Below are 15,771 nucleotides of genomic sequence, written 5' to 3'. Positions count from 1 at the left end.
CCCGTGGAACGTTTTTCAATACGGCGTTTCGATGTAGGTATAGCGAAGGTGTAAATGCGCTCGCTTCGGTAGCGCTGCGGGTTGAGGAGAGAGGGACAAGAAAGGGTGGACTCCTTTACTTCCCTCCTGTCCCAGCCCATACCTAAACATGTATAAACATCAAGAAAACATCTGAAGAACATGAAAAAAAGCAGTTATCAAGTTCCCACGCGTAGCGTATCAATCGAGAGGTTGTAACAGCAACAAAATAAAACGCAGTCCCCTTTCACTCTGTGAAGCATGACCAGCAAAGGTGTGTATGTGGGCCGCTTTACGGCGAACTGCAGCTCCGCCGCAGGTCGGCCCGACAGAGCACTATCTTCGGGATCGGCCCACCTATGGGGAGTGCTTAACGCCTACTTCACCTCCGCCACAGGTCGGCCCAGCATTGCACTATTTTTGGGATCGGCGCACGTATGGCGAGCTTTGCGTCTCCACACAGACACGCTCCTGAGGGAACTAGCTCTTCACAGCTTCGCTGTAAAAAAAAAAAAAAGAAAAAGAAAGAAAAAGATGATGCCCGTTTCATAGAAATCGGTAGAACACGAAACTGAAACATGTCTTTGCAGAAGCTGTCGTATGTTTGCTTCGTGAACTGACGGTTTGCTGCAGTGAAAGGCGCAATTCATCTTGGGTAGTAGGCGCGAACACACACAGAAACAAGGAAGGAGACGGGACAGGCGCTCGGTCCCGTCTCCTTCCTTGTTTCTGTGTGTAACCAACTCGCCCAACAACACGTCCTTTTGAGAAAGGCACACGGTCTGCGGGTCGGCGACCATGTCGCAGGTTTGCTTAGCGCGCGGAGTCCTATTGGCGAGTGGTGCACAGCTGCCGAGTCGCTTCGGTGAAGGTACGAGCATTTTGGCCCGGCTTCGTATAGTGTCTTGGGCAGCCAGTGGAGCTGCGACGCGCGCGGCTTCAGGAATGCGAGTGGCAGAGTTCGCAGCGTGCGCTGAGAACGCGCCAAGGCGTTCTGCTTCACGCTGGCGGGTTTCTCGCCGGACCGAAGCGAGATTCGCCCGTCGACGTCGTTTCCCTTCTGCGCCGCTTAGCGCAGCAGTTTTCTTAGTTGCTGTCATCGCAAGTGATGCCTGAGGTGGCGTGTAAGCACTGCTGATGCATGTTGAAGCTGCACTCCGTAGGCGACGAGGCGTCACAGTCTAATCGGACGCGAAAGACAAATCATGTGCGGAAACTGCGCCGTCACCTCAGCAGAAGGTCTACACCGCCTACACCGGGCTACACTGCGTATGAGCCTTCGCGGCGCTGAGACTACTGAAGCGCTAACTGTCCGCTCTGGTTCACGTCATGAGACAGTACTTCGCTTCACCGCTCCTAGATGGCGGCGCCATCCCTGTAAAGGTAGCATATTTTACGTGTTCGCGCCGGCATCACATCCGTTACAGGAAGTTGATGGTGGACCCCAGCATAAAGCTCTTTCCAGTTAAAAAAGACAAATGCTTAAATATTCCCAACACGCGATGAACGTTGCAAGTTTTCTTGCATAAACCTTTCGCACCTAAGTGTTTGCAGTGCTCGCGAGTAGCAGCTAACAAGTGCCATTACGATTTGCAAAAAAAAAAAAAAAGAAAGGACGTATCCCGTGAGGTGCTCACTCTTTTGTGCGTTGTCAAAATTGGGCACGAGAAAATGTGCAGTGATAGGCGGAACTATGGAAAGCAACACTTACATGTAAGGTTGCCCAGGCGTAACAGTTACCGCAACACGGTTTCCACTACACAATCAACTGTGTTGCTAACACACACGATGCAAGCAGCGTTGATTAGAGAGCAAAAAGATGTTGATTGAGGGAAAAAGGTAGAGTTGGGGCAAGTCATGTAGCGCACACAGCAGATTACCGGTGGTCTATTTGTGCAACCAATTTGGTGTCAATGTAAGCGAGACTCAGTCTGTGAAGGCCGAGAATGAAGATATTTCAGCCCACACGATAGAGTCAGAGGACGCTAGCGGAAATCGCGAGGGAAAGCCTTCGTCCTTCAGAACGGATAGGTGAGACTCTTGAGAGGAGTACATTCTACGTGAAAGAGCACGTTGAATTAGAGCACAAGGTACGTAAAAACACCAAGAAAGATGTTAAGTTAGACGGAGCTGTGGTTCTTTGCAATGATGTCGCTGCTGTTGCTCCGTCATACCTGCACGTCTACCTGTAGGCAATGACAGCACTTACCGTTTCTTTGTCGTGAACTCTTAAGCGGTTGAAGGAATTAAAAAAAATACACTTGTACTTTGCAAGTTTACATATTCACTGAATTCCTGTATTACCTTGTTACTTACAAGCATACTAAGCCTGCAGACCATTTAGCAAAGGAAATCATACTGGAAACTATTGGTTTTCGTTAGGTGAATCGCAGAAATTATTTGTCGCAGACGTAATGCGAAAGATGGGAGTTAGGCTGCTACCTGCTACTAGTTGTTTTTTTGTCCAGTTTCATCTTGCCTTTCCATTTCCATATTTGCGTCCTCGCTGTTTCCTGAAGAGTCGACAGACGCTGTGCCCCTTCCAGTAGTGGTTGCCAGCCTGTTCCCTGCTTTCTTTTTCTCTCTTCCAGATTTATATAAGTTTTCACATAGACAAACAAACAAGCAAACAAACAAACAAACAAACAATAATATTTCTGTTACATTTCTTGCAGTTCATAGAAAGAACAATGAAATTTTTATATGCTTTGACTGTAAAAAAAATAATAAATCCTATGGTTTTAGGTGCTAGATCCGCGATATGATTATGAGGCACACCGTAGTGGGGGACTCCGGGACAATTTTGACCATCTCGGGTTGGTTAACGTGCAGCGGATGCACGGTACACAGGCATTTCTTGGATTTCGCCCCTGTAGAAATGCGGTCGCCACGACCGGGATTTGAACCGGCGCCCTCGTGCTTAGCAGCGCGACGCCAAAGCCACTACACTACCACGGCTATGCTTTTCCAGCCATCATTGTCCATTGAGTTCATATGATTGTGACAAATGAAAAATGGAACCCGTCGGATCCCCCTGTTCCTCTCGCTGACTGTAGGACTTCGGGGTCTTGCAATGAGCAACGCCTCGTATCGTGTCATGTCTTAGCGGTAAAGCTAAATGAACCCCGCCCGCATTGTGCGTCGAAACAGGCGGTGCTTAAGTTGCTCTAAACGGCCTCTTTGGCACTATCGTTTAGAGATAAAAATTATTGTGCGTATTTGTTTGACCTGAGAAACAGAGTACAGATCAAGAAAAATATATATAAAATACGCTTTATTTCCAACGTGCGCACATAGCTAGTTGGTATTGTAGTGTTTCACGGCACACATGTGTACTGAACCAAATTTTTAGTAACTTATATTATACAACAATATTTTGTTAGAAAAGAAGAGGAAGCATGTTCACTAGCTTATTACCGTACTAAGCTGTTACCGTACTAGGCTTTATCGCAACATGACTCGGGAGTGTAATGCTTCGGAACTCCACAACCACACCATAACTAGGTACTAAGAGCATCAACCCATATAGCCGCTCGTCATCATGGTATTTTATCATGCAGGCATACATATCCAGAGGCACTCACCAGCCGCCAGTACAGCGGCCTACAGTGCAGGCTTGCCTTGGCAAAGGCAATGCTGCCCGACGTAACATGTACTCTTAAATGGGCAAAGATAGGGCCAAGAGACAGAGCGCTCGAAGAACAGCAAAATTATCCCAAGAGATGCGCCGGCTCTGTTGCACGGCTGCAAGCTTACGCTGCAAAACGTGAACCTCAACGACAGCAGAAAGAGCCATCTACTCGTTCGACCAGGACCGCGCTGAAGTGCGAGTAGTTCCAACGCGGGAGTCGGGTGCCAACGTAGTAAGCCATAATAGGCTGAGCCATGCCGCTATCCAACGCTGCCCAGAAAGCGAGGAAAAACGAGAACACTTCGCGTTGAACAAAGGTGCCGCGAGATGGCGCCATCGCTCCAAGGCGCCCGCTCAGAAAGCAGCGAAAGAAGGAGAAAGCGAGCGCGAGAGGCAATCGACTGCACCCCTTGAAACTGCGATCCACGGCTGGATATCACGCTGCAGACCGGCATTTATAGTTGCATTGCGTAAGTGCTATACATACGCAGAGTGCGGCTATACCTCTCGCAAGTTGGGGTTCTCGGAAAGCTTTAAAGAAGGTTTACTTCACGGAATAGAAAGGCCTGAATTTTTTTCCGCCGTCGTCAGACCTTTAAATCGCAGAGTTTTACTGGCACATCTTATAAATATTTATTTGCCTTTTCTCCATTTTACTCTAGAATCCTTTAATTCCCTTCCACCTCCCCGTGCAGGGTAGCATGCCAGCGGTCGTATGCATGCCGGCTAAAAGCTGTTCTCTGTAGCTTGTTTCTAAATATTGCATACTTTCGAGCCTTAGTGCGGCGTTCAGAATCACTCGGCTTTCACATCGGCGCCCAGCGCTAAAGCGAGGTCTGCAAGAGACAGCAGGAAAGCTTGAGGATCTAGAAAGCAACTTCTCACGCTTAAAGCGCCTCTTGCCAGGCCTGGTCATTTCGGGCTAAGCGCCATGCATACAATACGCCCAAGCGATCGGGTCTTCTATGTATTACACCACTACGCGCAGCGGCAAGAGCTTCAATTTCAAACCAAAGCCTTCCTCCTCGAGGGCGCCGCGCTCCCAGCCGGAGAGTCGACGTTAATCGCCTGCGTGCGCTTACGTACATGTTGGTGCTGTGACGTCACTCATAGTGACACGTGACTTAAAGAATTATGCGAGGCAACATTTTTTTCAGAAAGGCTGAATTACGCGTGAGCGATGAACAGAGAGTGGAAGACAAGAGAAAGAAAAAATGAAGAAAAGTACAAAGATAAGGTAGCAGTAACTCTCTATCCGCATAAAGTGTCTCATAATCTGAAGAAGACAGGGCAACGGTCCGGTGAGTCGTTCATTGCGCCTATAAGCTTTTGAGTTTGTGCATGTTGAACGGCCCTACGATAGCGCGAAAACCAGACTGCACTATAAACCAAAAAGATGCTTATGTCCCCTACATGTGATGCGTTGCCCACAAAATTTCACTCTCTTGAGGTAGGCACTCCATTGATCAGACCAGCACGTGCTCGAATGTGCGTCTGCAAGAGCACAAGAATAAAGTCAGCAGCACTGCTATGCAGACGACCTACTGGCTACCCGCTCCAAAAAAAAAAAAAAAATGACGCGCAGCCATCTTGCGATCATCTTTTCGATCGGACAGTAGTCGTGTATCGCCACCGCAACAGGGAAATCGTGGAGGCCACCGAGATAACACGGGCAGGAGACGAGTGCGTCAGTTGGCCGTCAGTGTCTTTATCGAAGAAAGAGTAGGAATTCTTTGCATAGACCACACGTGACAGTTTACCTCCTTCCTCTCTGTTCTTTCCTTTTGCTGATTCCGATGGGTGTGTATATATACTTAATATCCGCAGTAAAGGCTTAGCTGAAAGTCAGCACTTGTGTCTCTACTTGTCATTTTCCGTTCTGCACTATGTTTTCAGTATTACGATGAATAACCAGCGAGCCCAAATATATTCCCTTCTACTTTACAGCTTACGGTAATATGTTACAATGCTTGCGAGAGTTCTTGCAGAAATTCTACGATGAAACTAAAGGTATAGTTCAGAGGGTTGCCTAGCGTGCACGTTTTGTGTGCCTTAGATTCATTCTCATGCGCAGATTACAGAAATGTGACATTTTTTCATTGCTGAGCGTGCGTTGTAAACTTGCTAGTTTTGATACTACCAATACTGCTATTTGCAACAATTTTCGTGATGAAATCGACAGCCTAAATCGAAATTTCTCTTTCTACAGCGAGGACAATTAAAGTTTTGTTCTTGCAAATGCAAGAAGCTTAATGAAATTCGGTATTGCTGTTGCCGAGAAAAACGATTTCTCCGTTTCCATGCATTTAGATATCGGCCGCCGAGATCAATCTCTTTTAGTCAACGTGATAACGACTTATATATATATATATATTTTTTATCGAGCGTCTATGTGACTTGCGTAATGACTAAAACGAGTCGAACCATTCATAATGCTTACGCTTAGGAAATAGGCCGGTCAGTACATATTTAATAGCCAGATAAATCTGCCCAGAGTTTGATTACAAGCTTGCGGTGACGTAGGCGCATCGAGTGGGCTCATATTCAGTACGAAGTGGCTTAATCGTTGTCTTTATACGTGTGCGGTTATTCTTTCGGCACTTCCGATAAGAACTCCTCGTTACCCAGCAGCGACCTGAGCAGCCGGTCTATACGTGGTAGTGACCAAGACGGGGCGGTGTCATAGCCGATTCCACCTACGCATCAGGAGAAACACTGTGGCGTGCCCTTTGCCAAAGAGAGGAACGCGATTCAGACTGGTAAGGCAGCGGGGGGGAGTCTACCGCAATTCGCGTATGTATCGACTGGCCTTGTTTTCGTACGCGAAGGTACGCTGCGCCTGTGATTGATCGGAGCGCTGAAATGGCGCTCCACGAATGGAAAGCACCGTAATGCGCGGTTGCTTCTTGCGGGTTCTGTGTTCTTCGGACTGATTCAACGAAATGCTGCCTTGTTTGTGGAAGACCACTGTTTCCCTGTTCTCGCATAAACGAACCTGAGCATACGCCATGCACACGGTACGCTTCGCGTTGTTAACTGAACGAATTGCGAAGGCCGAATGTTAATGCGGGAAATACAGGTCGAAGATGTTTCGATTGCCCCGGAAGACATGGAAAAACAAGAAAAAAAGCGTTTTATGTATGCAAGGAGTCACCTGAACACTGACTGCGCTGAAAATAGAGCATCGTTTGGCGACGTCAATAGGGCACGCAGAAGGTCGTGGTATCTATAGGTAAAGAACATTGCGCGGAATACGGAAATGCGGCACCGCTTTAGTCTTGTTTCGCTCCTGTACAGCGAGTAGGTAGACGCGCGCAGAAAAGTAAAATTTTAATAGTAACATTATCGACTTTCAGAACAGCCGCCGCAGACATATCTAGGTAAGTCGACAGTATGGACAATAGAACGTAGGTAAAGTAAGACTTTGTAAGTAAGTAAGTAAGTAAGTAAGTAAGCAAGTCTTTGCGTAGGCCGCAAAGACTTGCTGTGCATTGGTTCACTTCGATCTTACGGTATACGCACAAGACTAACTTTCAGCTTTACACATTAAGTGGCTTTCTGGCTCTCAAGTGCAATTCTAAAGGTCTGCCAGACGTCCAAAATCAAGTACTACGCATTTTTGAAAATGTTTAGAGAAGTTGCAGTTTCAGAGGCGGCTCACTTGAGCCAGTTAGTATATAGCCAGAACCAAGCTCGTCCAGCAGCTCTTCGGGCTCGACACTGATGATGGGCCTAATATACTGAAAACAGTAGCCAAACTTCGGCAGCACTCCAGGAGGCCGTAACCCTCACATAGCAAGGTGTGCTGCGTGGAGCGAAGAACAAAAAAAAATCACAATCTAATTCAACGCGCTTGTTGGAACCAACGAGACGTGGTTAACTAAACGCTATAAACTTCAATGCACTGCGTGCAACTGTCTTCATTGTAATTCTCTGCAACGTGCAATATCATACAACGCTTATGCTTATGCAGGACTAAGTCGCAATATTATGCTCATAGAATGTTCATACGTATGCTCTACAGCACTTACAAACGGTGCCGAGAGACCAACGCCAAATTAGGCTGATGAAGAGTGCGAGAGCAGCGTTGTCAGCATGATGAAAGTAGCATACGATTATTGTTGAGGGAATAGTGATGATCTGTATGCAACAGAATGTACAATAAACTTATAACTATATTTAAGGATTCTAGGAATATTTCAACCTGGCACATACGAAATCGTGAGGGAATGGTTGCACAATATGGAGTATTACCTACAGAAATAGGGACTAAATCAAATATGCCGTTGAATATAATACACTATTTCATTAAGAGGTATGCGCCACTGAGAGATGCTTATCTGCCGACAATGTACGTAGAGTGTTTGATGCGGAATTTTCTTTTTTTTTATTATGCTCAACGCAGATGTGCTTACTGGTACCATATTCTCGGTTAGCATACAGTGCTAACATAAGTTCATTGGTTGGCACTTCCATTCGGCGCACGTACCACCTACGTATATACATACATATATATATATATATATATATATATATATATATATATATATATATATATATATATATATATATATATATATATATATATATATATATATCGCGTATAATGACGGCAACATCGAATATTTAAGGCTCTTATTTTTGGTCTTCAGTAGGAGATAATGTTCCTGTCACAGTAGTGGTGGCCTGTTACGGCGCTAGGCGATCTTTGATGCTATAGTGACGTTACACTCCCTTTCCGTGTTTTATTGTACGTTGATATATATACTGTGCCCAAGTGCAATAAAGCATCAGTTGTTAGAAGCGCTGTGCCCATTGCGCCTTCTCTTGTGTCGCGCGTTTCTTTGCGCTAAAATCTATTAACATGCAATACCAGCTAGCCCACCAGCCTCTTTTGTTTGAACCAACAAAACTTCCGCGTTGTCGCCACCACCACCGACTGATTCAAACCACGAACCCCGACTGGCCGCAAACCGCCTGTTCCGTTGCACAATTTAAACCTCCCTGGCTTCCAGCCATGGCCACCCTTTCAAGGCACACAATGACAGTTGCAAACGAAGGCGGAAGCGGCCCCTCTCTTCCTCGAGCCCGACATCCACAGGGCACGCGGGATAGCCAAATTAGGCCCATAACGACGGCTGCGCCACTCGGCAATGCCGCGTCCGCACGCGCTCGTTTCTCTCGAGGAAAGCAAGCTCGGCGTGGTCATCACACAGGTCTGGGGGGAAAAAAATGGGGGGGGGAGAAGGAGGGGGGAGGTAAGCGACAGCGATCGAGGTACGGAAAGGTGTGTGTGGAAGCTATTCATGCGTGCTGAGGCCAGAAAAGAAGCCTTAGCCCCTTTCTCTATAACCTTATTTTTTCGCCCCTCTTCGGCCCCTTCCGCCCATTCCCTACCCCCCCGCGAAAAGCAGCGGACGTGCAGCGGCGCATTTCGGGTGCCCCCGCAAAGCACCTCTACTCACGCCATCCGAAGCGGCAGCCTGGCGCCCGCATAGGGCGGGGAACCAGCGGTTGCCTGCTCGGTGTGGGCTCCTATATAGCGCGGCCGTGCCACGCGTGCCCCGTGGTAACCCGACGACGACAGCGAAGAGGGCCAGACTCGTTTCTCTTGCAGTTCTCCCCGTGCAATGAGCCTCCCTTCCACCCTGCCTCCCCAAGACAACCTCGACGCTTCCCCATCGGCCCTTTCCAGACATCTTCGTAGCACGTCACGACGACTGCACGCGAATCCCGGGCTCTTACGTTGAGAGCTAGCTAGCTCCCAGGCCTGGGCATATGCGAGTGGGGTGGTCGGCGAATCCGCTCGGGGGCGCTGTATGTATGCAAAGGCAAGAAGGAGTGGAGGTGACTGCCCACCGTACAACTTTTTTTTTGTTTTTTTATTTTATTTTTCGTCACGGAGCAAAACCCGCTTCTTCTGCGCCGGTGTATTTAGTCGTTGTAATCTCAAGTCCTGGGTCTGCGGCTGTAGGCACATTCCCACAGCTATCAAGCAAGCAAGCAAGCAAAAAAAAAGAAAGGATGTCGAGAGAGGAAGCATCTGGAAAAGGAGAGGAAGTTAAACAGGTACGGAAGCGAGAGAGAAAAAGGTGGCAAGGCTAGTCGTTTCCTCGAAGTGTGGAGTGTAATCGAAGAGCGGCAAAGGCGAAGCGAGGGGAAGGAATGAAGAAGCAACGAGCAAGAAAGCACACTCGATCAGTTCGCCGGATGGACGCCATAAATGTATGCAAATATCGCTTACGGTGGAAAAATAGCCCTCTTGCCAAGTGACCTCGCTCGCCTCTCACGGTTCGCCTACGCACTTAATTTTGCGCCTAGCTTTTCCTTTCTTGTTTCAATTTTTCCTTTGTTGTTCTTTTGGTTCAACGTGTTTCGCATCACCGAAACAACAAGAAATAAGAAGTGAGACTCGCGAGGCTCCTTAGGCTCTGGGCGAGGTCTTGTTGGATTTAAAAGAACAGTTTCGAAATAGAGACGTGAGGCGAGAGTACGCACCAAGCTATACGTGAGAACGGGAAAAAGAAATGCAGCGAGCAAACGCGCACCCTCGGATAAATGCAAAAATGCAAGGGAACGAACATTGTAGCGGGAACCACACCCAGCCGAATGGAAAGAGTGCAACGACAGAAACTAAAGCCACCGTTCTGAAAAAGAAAAAAAAGAAAAGAAAGAAAGAATCAATGGGAAAGTGGAGAAGTAAACAGTGAAGCTGCAGTCGCCCTTCGTTTCCACAGCGCGTGTCAGACATCATTATAGCCTTTGCCTACGCTGCAAGGGCTCAACAAAAGCGTTTTTGGTGTCGCATTAGCGACGAATCGGTAAAGCGAAACCATCAATACGCATATCTCCTCTCCTCTCTCGCTCTCTTTCGTGACACCCTCGTATTGGCACTTTTGCAGAAAACAACGAAAGTTATTGGGAAGAAAGAAGGAAGGCACAGGCCAGGTCATCAATAACTGTAACGCCAGCACGCGGTTATCTACACAGCATCCCCTACTCACCCGCTCACAGTGCGAAGCACCAAAGCCTGTGCCTTTCCTGTCGTGCGCTCTACTTTCAATCATTACGGAGCGCTTCCTGGAGTAGTGCGGGTGCGCGGGAACCGTTGCTGCGGAAGCAATCCAAAATTACATTTGTGCCACGTCGTTCAAAGTGCGAGTCACTGCCATTGCTCTCTTTCTCTCATGGTGGCTTTTAAATACTAAAACACTCAAGACCAGTATGTTGTGGCACTGGCAACCTTGTAATTACCTCAGTACGGCGAGTGTTCACATTCGTTGCGTGCATCAGGACATTTGGTGCGTGTGTTGTGTGAGTGTGCTAAACCACAGACAATGCGGAACGTACTTTCAACGCGTCTTTCCGCGTGGCCTCACCCACCCACGGCGAGTATGACTCAGGTATGACAAATAACGATCCAAATCTGCATCTGACATGCGTGCCGTGGGAATACATCAGACGCACGAAAGTGTCGCTTATCAGAATAATAATATAATAATATTTGGGGTTTTACGTGCCAAAACCACTTTCTGATTATGAGGCACGCCGTAGTGGAGGACTCCGGAAATTTTGACCACCTGGGGTTCTTTAACGTGCACCTAAATCAAAGCACACGGGTGTTTTCGCATTTCGCCCCCATCGAAATGCGGCCGCCGTGGCCGGGATTCGCTTACCAGAAGGCTTCAGCTCTAATACTGTTCGGGTGTATCTATTCGAATATAGTAAAACGTGCGAATGTTTTCAGGCAACCACGGAACCGAATTTATTCTAATTTATATGAACAAAAATGGCCATCATATACAACACACAGGATAAACAAATGACAAGGCACTTTTCTTCGTTAGAGTGCCCCTCAGCACAATAATGAATGAATAATATTCCATTCAAATGACGTTAATTATTATGTACAGTTGTTAGTTGCTGCACCTGTAGTCGTGGAAAGTACAGTCCCGTTAAAGTGAAGGAATGCTAGCTATAATGTTCTCTTTCTGGTTTGAATACTTCTGTACGAAGAAAATAATCTCTCCGTTCATACATACAATAAATTCAATACACTACATCATACAATACATTTAGCCTAAGGAACTTGATGTCCTTTTTTTTTCTTATGAAGAGTACATTTTAGCAGAGCTTTTAAGGCTTCTGTTTAAATTCAATCGTTACAATTAATCACTCTCAACTTCATATTATTTGTGCTGCGCCACAACAAAAGCTGAAGACTTCAACCAATCAAATTGAGCTATCCAACTAATGTAACCCCTTCACGTTTCATTTATTTATGGTCGACTGAAAATTTAGTTTCACCGGAATTATTCCATCTGCCGCATCATTGAACGTGTACAGCTCCAGAAAGGATTAAGGATTTTGAATTCATCAATGTTTTTTGTCAAGCATACTAGTCCTGGAATCAATGAACGCTCTACAGAAACGTCAGATATAATAAAATTAGCAATTTCAGTTCCAGGACAGTTAGTAAGCAGTGACTCAGAAACCTGAAAAATATGCCTCATGCAAAACATAATCAGAAACAATGAAATAGGTAAACCTGTTACACGACGACGTACTGACACCCAGAGCAAACAGCTGTACGTCTACTTTCCAACTTCTATCACAAAATTTCTTATTGCGAAAGTATCATGTGACTCAATATCAGGCAAAAAATCCGGCGTTGTCTTTGTTGGCGTAACCACAAGATGGCCCCAAAAGGCTACGAACACTCGACCTTCGGTATCAGTCGAGCCCACGATCTTTAGTGTTAAATAGGGCTGGTAGTCGAACTAAGAACTAGGTCCTACGTGAAATAGTTACTCAACGACTGAAAAAGCTGTGTAAGACACAGGTAATTAATATAGAGTTAATTACGGCACTTCAACCCACTAACTTTGGTGGCAGTCACACCCTCAACCCTTCGTGTAATTAAGGCAAAGCTAAATAAGTCAGAGGGTTTACAAAGAAAATTACGTTATAGAAATTAATTCTGGCTCGAACCCTCCGGCTACACGAAACGGGCCTCTTTGCAACGAAAATCGTCTCCCAATAGAGCTTGGCATTGAACGCACACAATAAAGGCCATCAGAGCTTGAATACTCGCTGACAAAAAAAAACGAAACAAAAACACACCACGAATGAACTAATGAAAAAAGTACCGAAATACGAAAAACTAGCGCACGCTACAAGTTCGCAAATTCGTCGTGTCCTCCGCCGTTGCCCAACTGTTTGTCGGAGGCACGTATCGGTCGGCAGCGTATGCTCGAGTTCTCCGGGTTAATCGAAAAAAAAAAAATCCTTTCTCCGAGGAGTCGTCGACGTCTCCTCCCGCGTGCCAGCTTCGGCGCCTGCAGCCGGCGATGAGAGCATATAAGCCACACGTCTCAATGTGATAACAGAGACGTGATTCGAATAAGGACGTGGCCCTTCGTCCCTCCGGGCGTACCTCTTCCATCCTCCGCTTCTCACTCAACTCTCCCCCACCGCCCCTCGCTCTCTATTTTTTTTTTCACTTACCGCTCTTTTTCGAGCAGACAGCTATATAGACGAACTTGTGCTTGAGAGCCGGCCGATACTACTAAACTACACCCAAGTCGACGAGTGCGGGACCTTCGCACACAATAAAGAAGAGCGAGAGAGAGAAAAAGAAACCATGAGCGCAGACCGGAAACAACCTGACTTAAGTGTGCTCAGAGACGAATAAAAACGAGCCAAACGACGGACCGGGCGGTGTATGCGCGAAGCAGCAGACAGCGGTATATATCGTTAGGGCGAAGAATGGAAAATATTTCGTGCGGGTGCGAATAGCCGGAGAGGGCGTGTGGACGATCAGGTCTGAACAAAGACAAACGAGACAGCGAAAAAAAAAAGAAGAAAACTTGGTCAGAGGGTGTGGGGGAAGAAGGAGGAGGAAGAGATCAAGATAGCGCGGAAACTGCTCGCTGAGAAATCCAGAAGGAACTGAAATTTAATTATGTCCCGCGAGGCCTGACGAAGCAATGAGCTGTGCAGGCCTCCTCCCATGCATGTCTCGCTGAGCCCGGAGAAAACGCACGTGGGCTCTGCGATTCGCGAGAGGCTCAGCTTTCAAATGCGTCTGCTGCTCGTTGTAGAGAGAGATGATAAAAAAAATAATAGAGCGACAATGGCCATCGCTAAAGGGCATCAACGAAGACAAAAAAAAAAGAATACGGTACAACGTGTACTTGATGGAATATCTTTCTTGGGTCGCCTTTGCGTCTTCCCTTTTAACTTCTGCTCATTCCTTTTAGTATAGTAGTCGCTGAAGTTAGGCATCATCCCATTATACAATTTGTTATTCTCCTCTCGTATGTAGTCACTGTCGCTTATGTGCATTATTTTCTTTTTTTCTCCCTCTTCACTCGACACTTTTCGAGGCAAGATAAAGCGAAATGACGACACTTTTTTCTCGGGAAGGCGTAATATACTCGGGTCACATAATGAAGACGGCCGACTTTGAAGAATTCATTAGTTTGCGCCTGGCACTCGTATTTTCTTTCTTGATTTCGCGAATCGAGGCAAACGGAGGTGATTGTGCGTCACATTGGATGTGTGGTCATTTCTAAGGCTTAAATACTTGCTCACTTCAAGGGATGGGGTAGCCTACTATCCCGCAGGATGCCATTATGAGCGGAACTCAAAGGAAAGCCAGTGAAAACCTAGTGTATTTCATTGTTTCATAATACGGCGAAAAACAGTGACATCCGGCTACCAAGTGCTACAAGAAATCGAACACTGCGATTGGGTAAATTGGCACGAATACAGGCAGCGCCATGGTTTCCTGAGACAGCACTGGAAACTCCGTAGCACTGGCCGTTCATTTTTCACTGGCCGTTGCATATGTACGAGAATGTAAACAAGGATCTTGAATAACAAAGTTTCATTAACATATTTGTCCTCAACTTGTTCATTTCATGGCCATTAAATTTTTCATATCAGCGGCATGCAGTGCTTTGCTGGTTTCGAACTGATGCAGTTCTAAAGTTCGTGTGATATTTTCTTTACTTATTAAAAAGACAAAAAACATGGAAACATTGACATCAGTTAAGTCGGGCACAATTTTTGGCACATACGAGTACAATATTTTATGAAAAAATACATATTTTACTTGTATTGACAGTGTGTAGCATTCAAGGATTCGTTTGCAGCATCTTTGGCAATGGCAATGCAGTTATTTATGTATTTGATCCCCAGGCAAATTGTCTAAGGGGAAGCTTGAGCTTGGGCCCAACTCCGACGCGGCCTATTCAGATACATGTAAAACTCAGAAACGCTTTCCTGAGATAACCCCTGGATCGCTTTTAATAAAATTTGTTGCAATTGAGAGCAAAAGTTAAATTCTAGTATCTGTTGCAAGCGGAATTTCGAATTAGGGCCGGAACTTTGTTTAAAATATTTTGAAAAATTCGAAACTTCGAAAAACATAGAAGGACGAAGTTTACAGATTAATAGCTCTGCATCAAGAATAGATATCGCGGTTCTGTAAACCGCATCCATTGCACCATTCAAAGCGGACAAATTCGATATTTCTATTTGTATCTTACGTGAATTGGTTATGTTATGTACAAGGGTTTTGCAAGAGCCGCATTTCCATAACACTTAATTTTTTTAGATTCATGTTTAACATATCAATTTTGTCCGCTGTAGATGTACTATTATGTGCAATCCACAGAATTGTGATATCAATTTTCATTGCTGATTTACAGAGTTGTAACCTTCATTTCTTCGTTTTCTGAAAATTTTCAATGTTTGCCACTTTTCAATAAAATATTGACAATCTGAATCGAAAATTAAAAACAAACAGTACCTAGAATTTCGGTTTTTCTTTTAAATGCAACAAACCTCATCAAATTTGGTGCAGTGGTTCCCGAGAAAAACGAATTCTCCTTCCACATGTATTTAGATTGGAGCATCTGACCTAATGTTTCCTCTTAGGAGGAGGCCGATCTGCAATGTGAGACCCCCCCCAACGAAATTACTGGCTACGCCACTGATTCGTACGTCTCCGTCGGATGTGAAGACCAGCGTACACCATGTGAATCTCTGGCACGCACTGTTGCGGGTCACATGTTATCCTTCGGTGCATGGCTGCTCGCTTATCGCATTGCATT

At 46.0% G+C, this 15,771-nt stretch overlaps 2 protein-coding genes across 4 annotated transcripts in view; one reads left to right on the top strand and one right to left on the bottom strand.

Moving 5' to 3' along the window:
• The window catches only part of LOC139059120 (uncharacterized), a 724,926-nt gene that overhangs the window by 482,615 nt on the left and 226,540 nt on the right, over positions 1-15,771 (bottom strand). The gene's annotated exons all lie outside the window — the stretch shown is intronic.
• The window catches only part of LOC139046708 (uncharacterized), a 208,386-nt gene that overhangs the window by 35,515 nt on the left and 157,100 nt on the right, over positions 1-15,771 (top strand). The gene's annotated exons all lie outside the window — the stretch shown is intronic.

The sequence above is a fragment of the Dermacentor albipictus genome, chromosome 4 (genome assembly GCF_038994185.2).
Source record: "Dermacentor albipictus isolate Rhodes 1998 colony chromosome 4, USDA_Dalb.pri_finalv2, whole genome shotgun sequence".
Lineage (NCBI taxonomy): Eukaryota > Metazoa > Arthropoda > Arachnida > Ixodida > Ixodidae > Dermacentor > Dermacentor albipictus.
The sequence above is the reverse complement of the archived record's forward strand: the minus strand, read 5'-3'. Positions and strand labels throughout refer to the sequence as shown.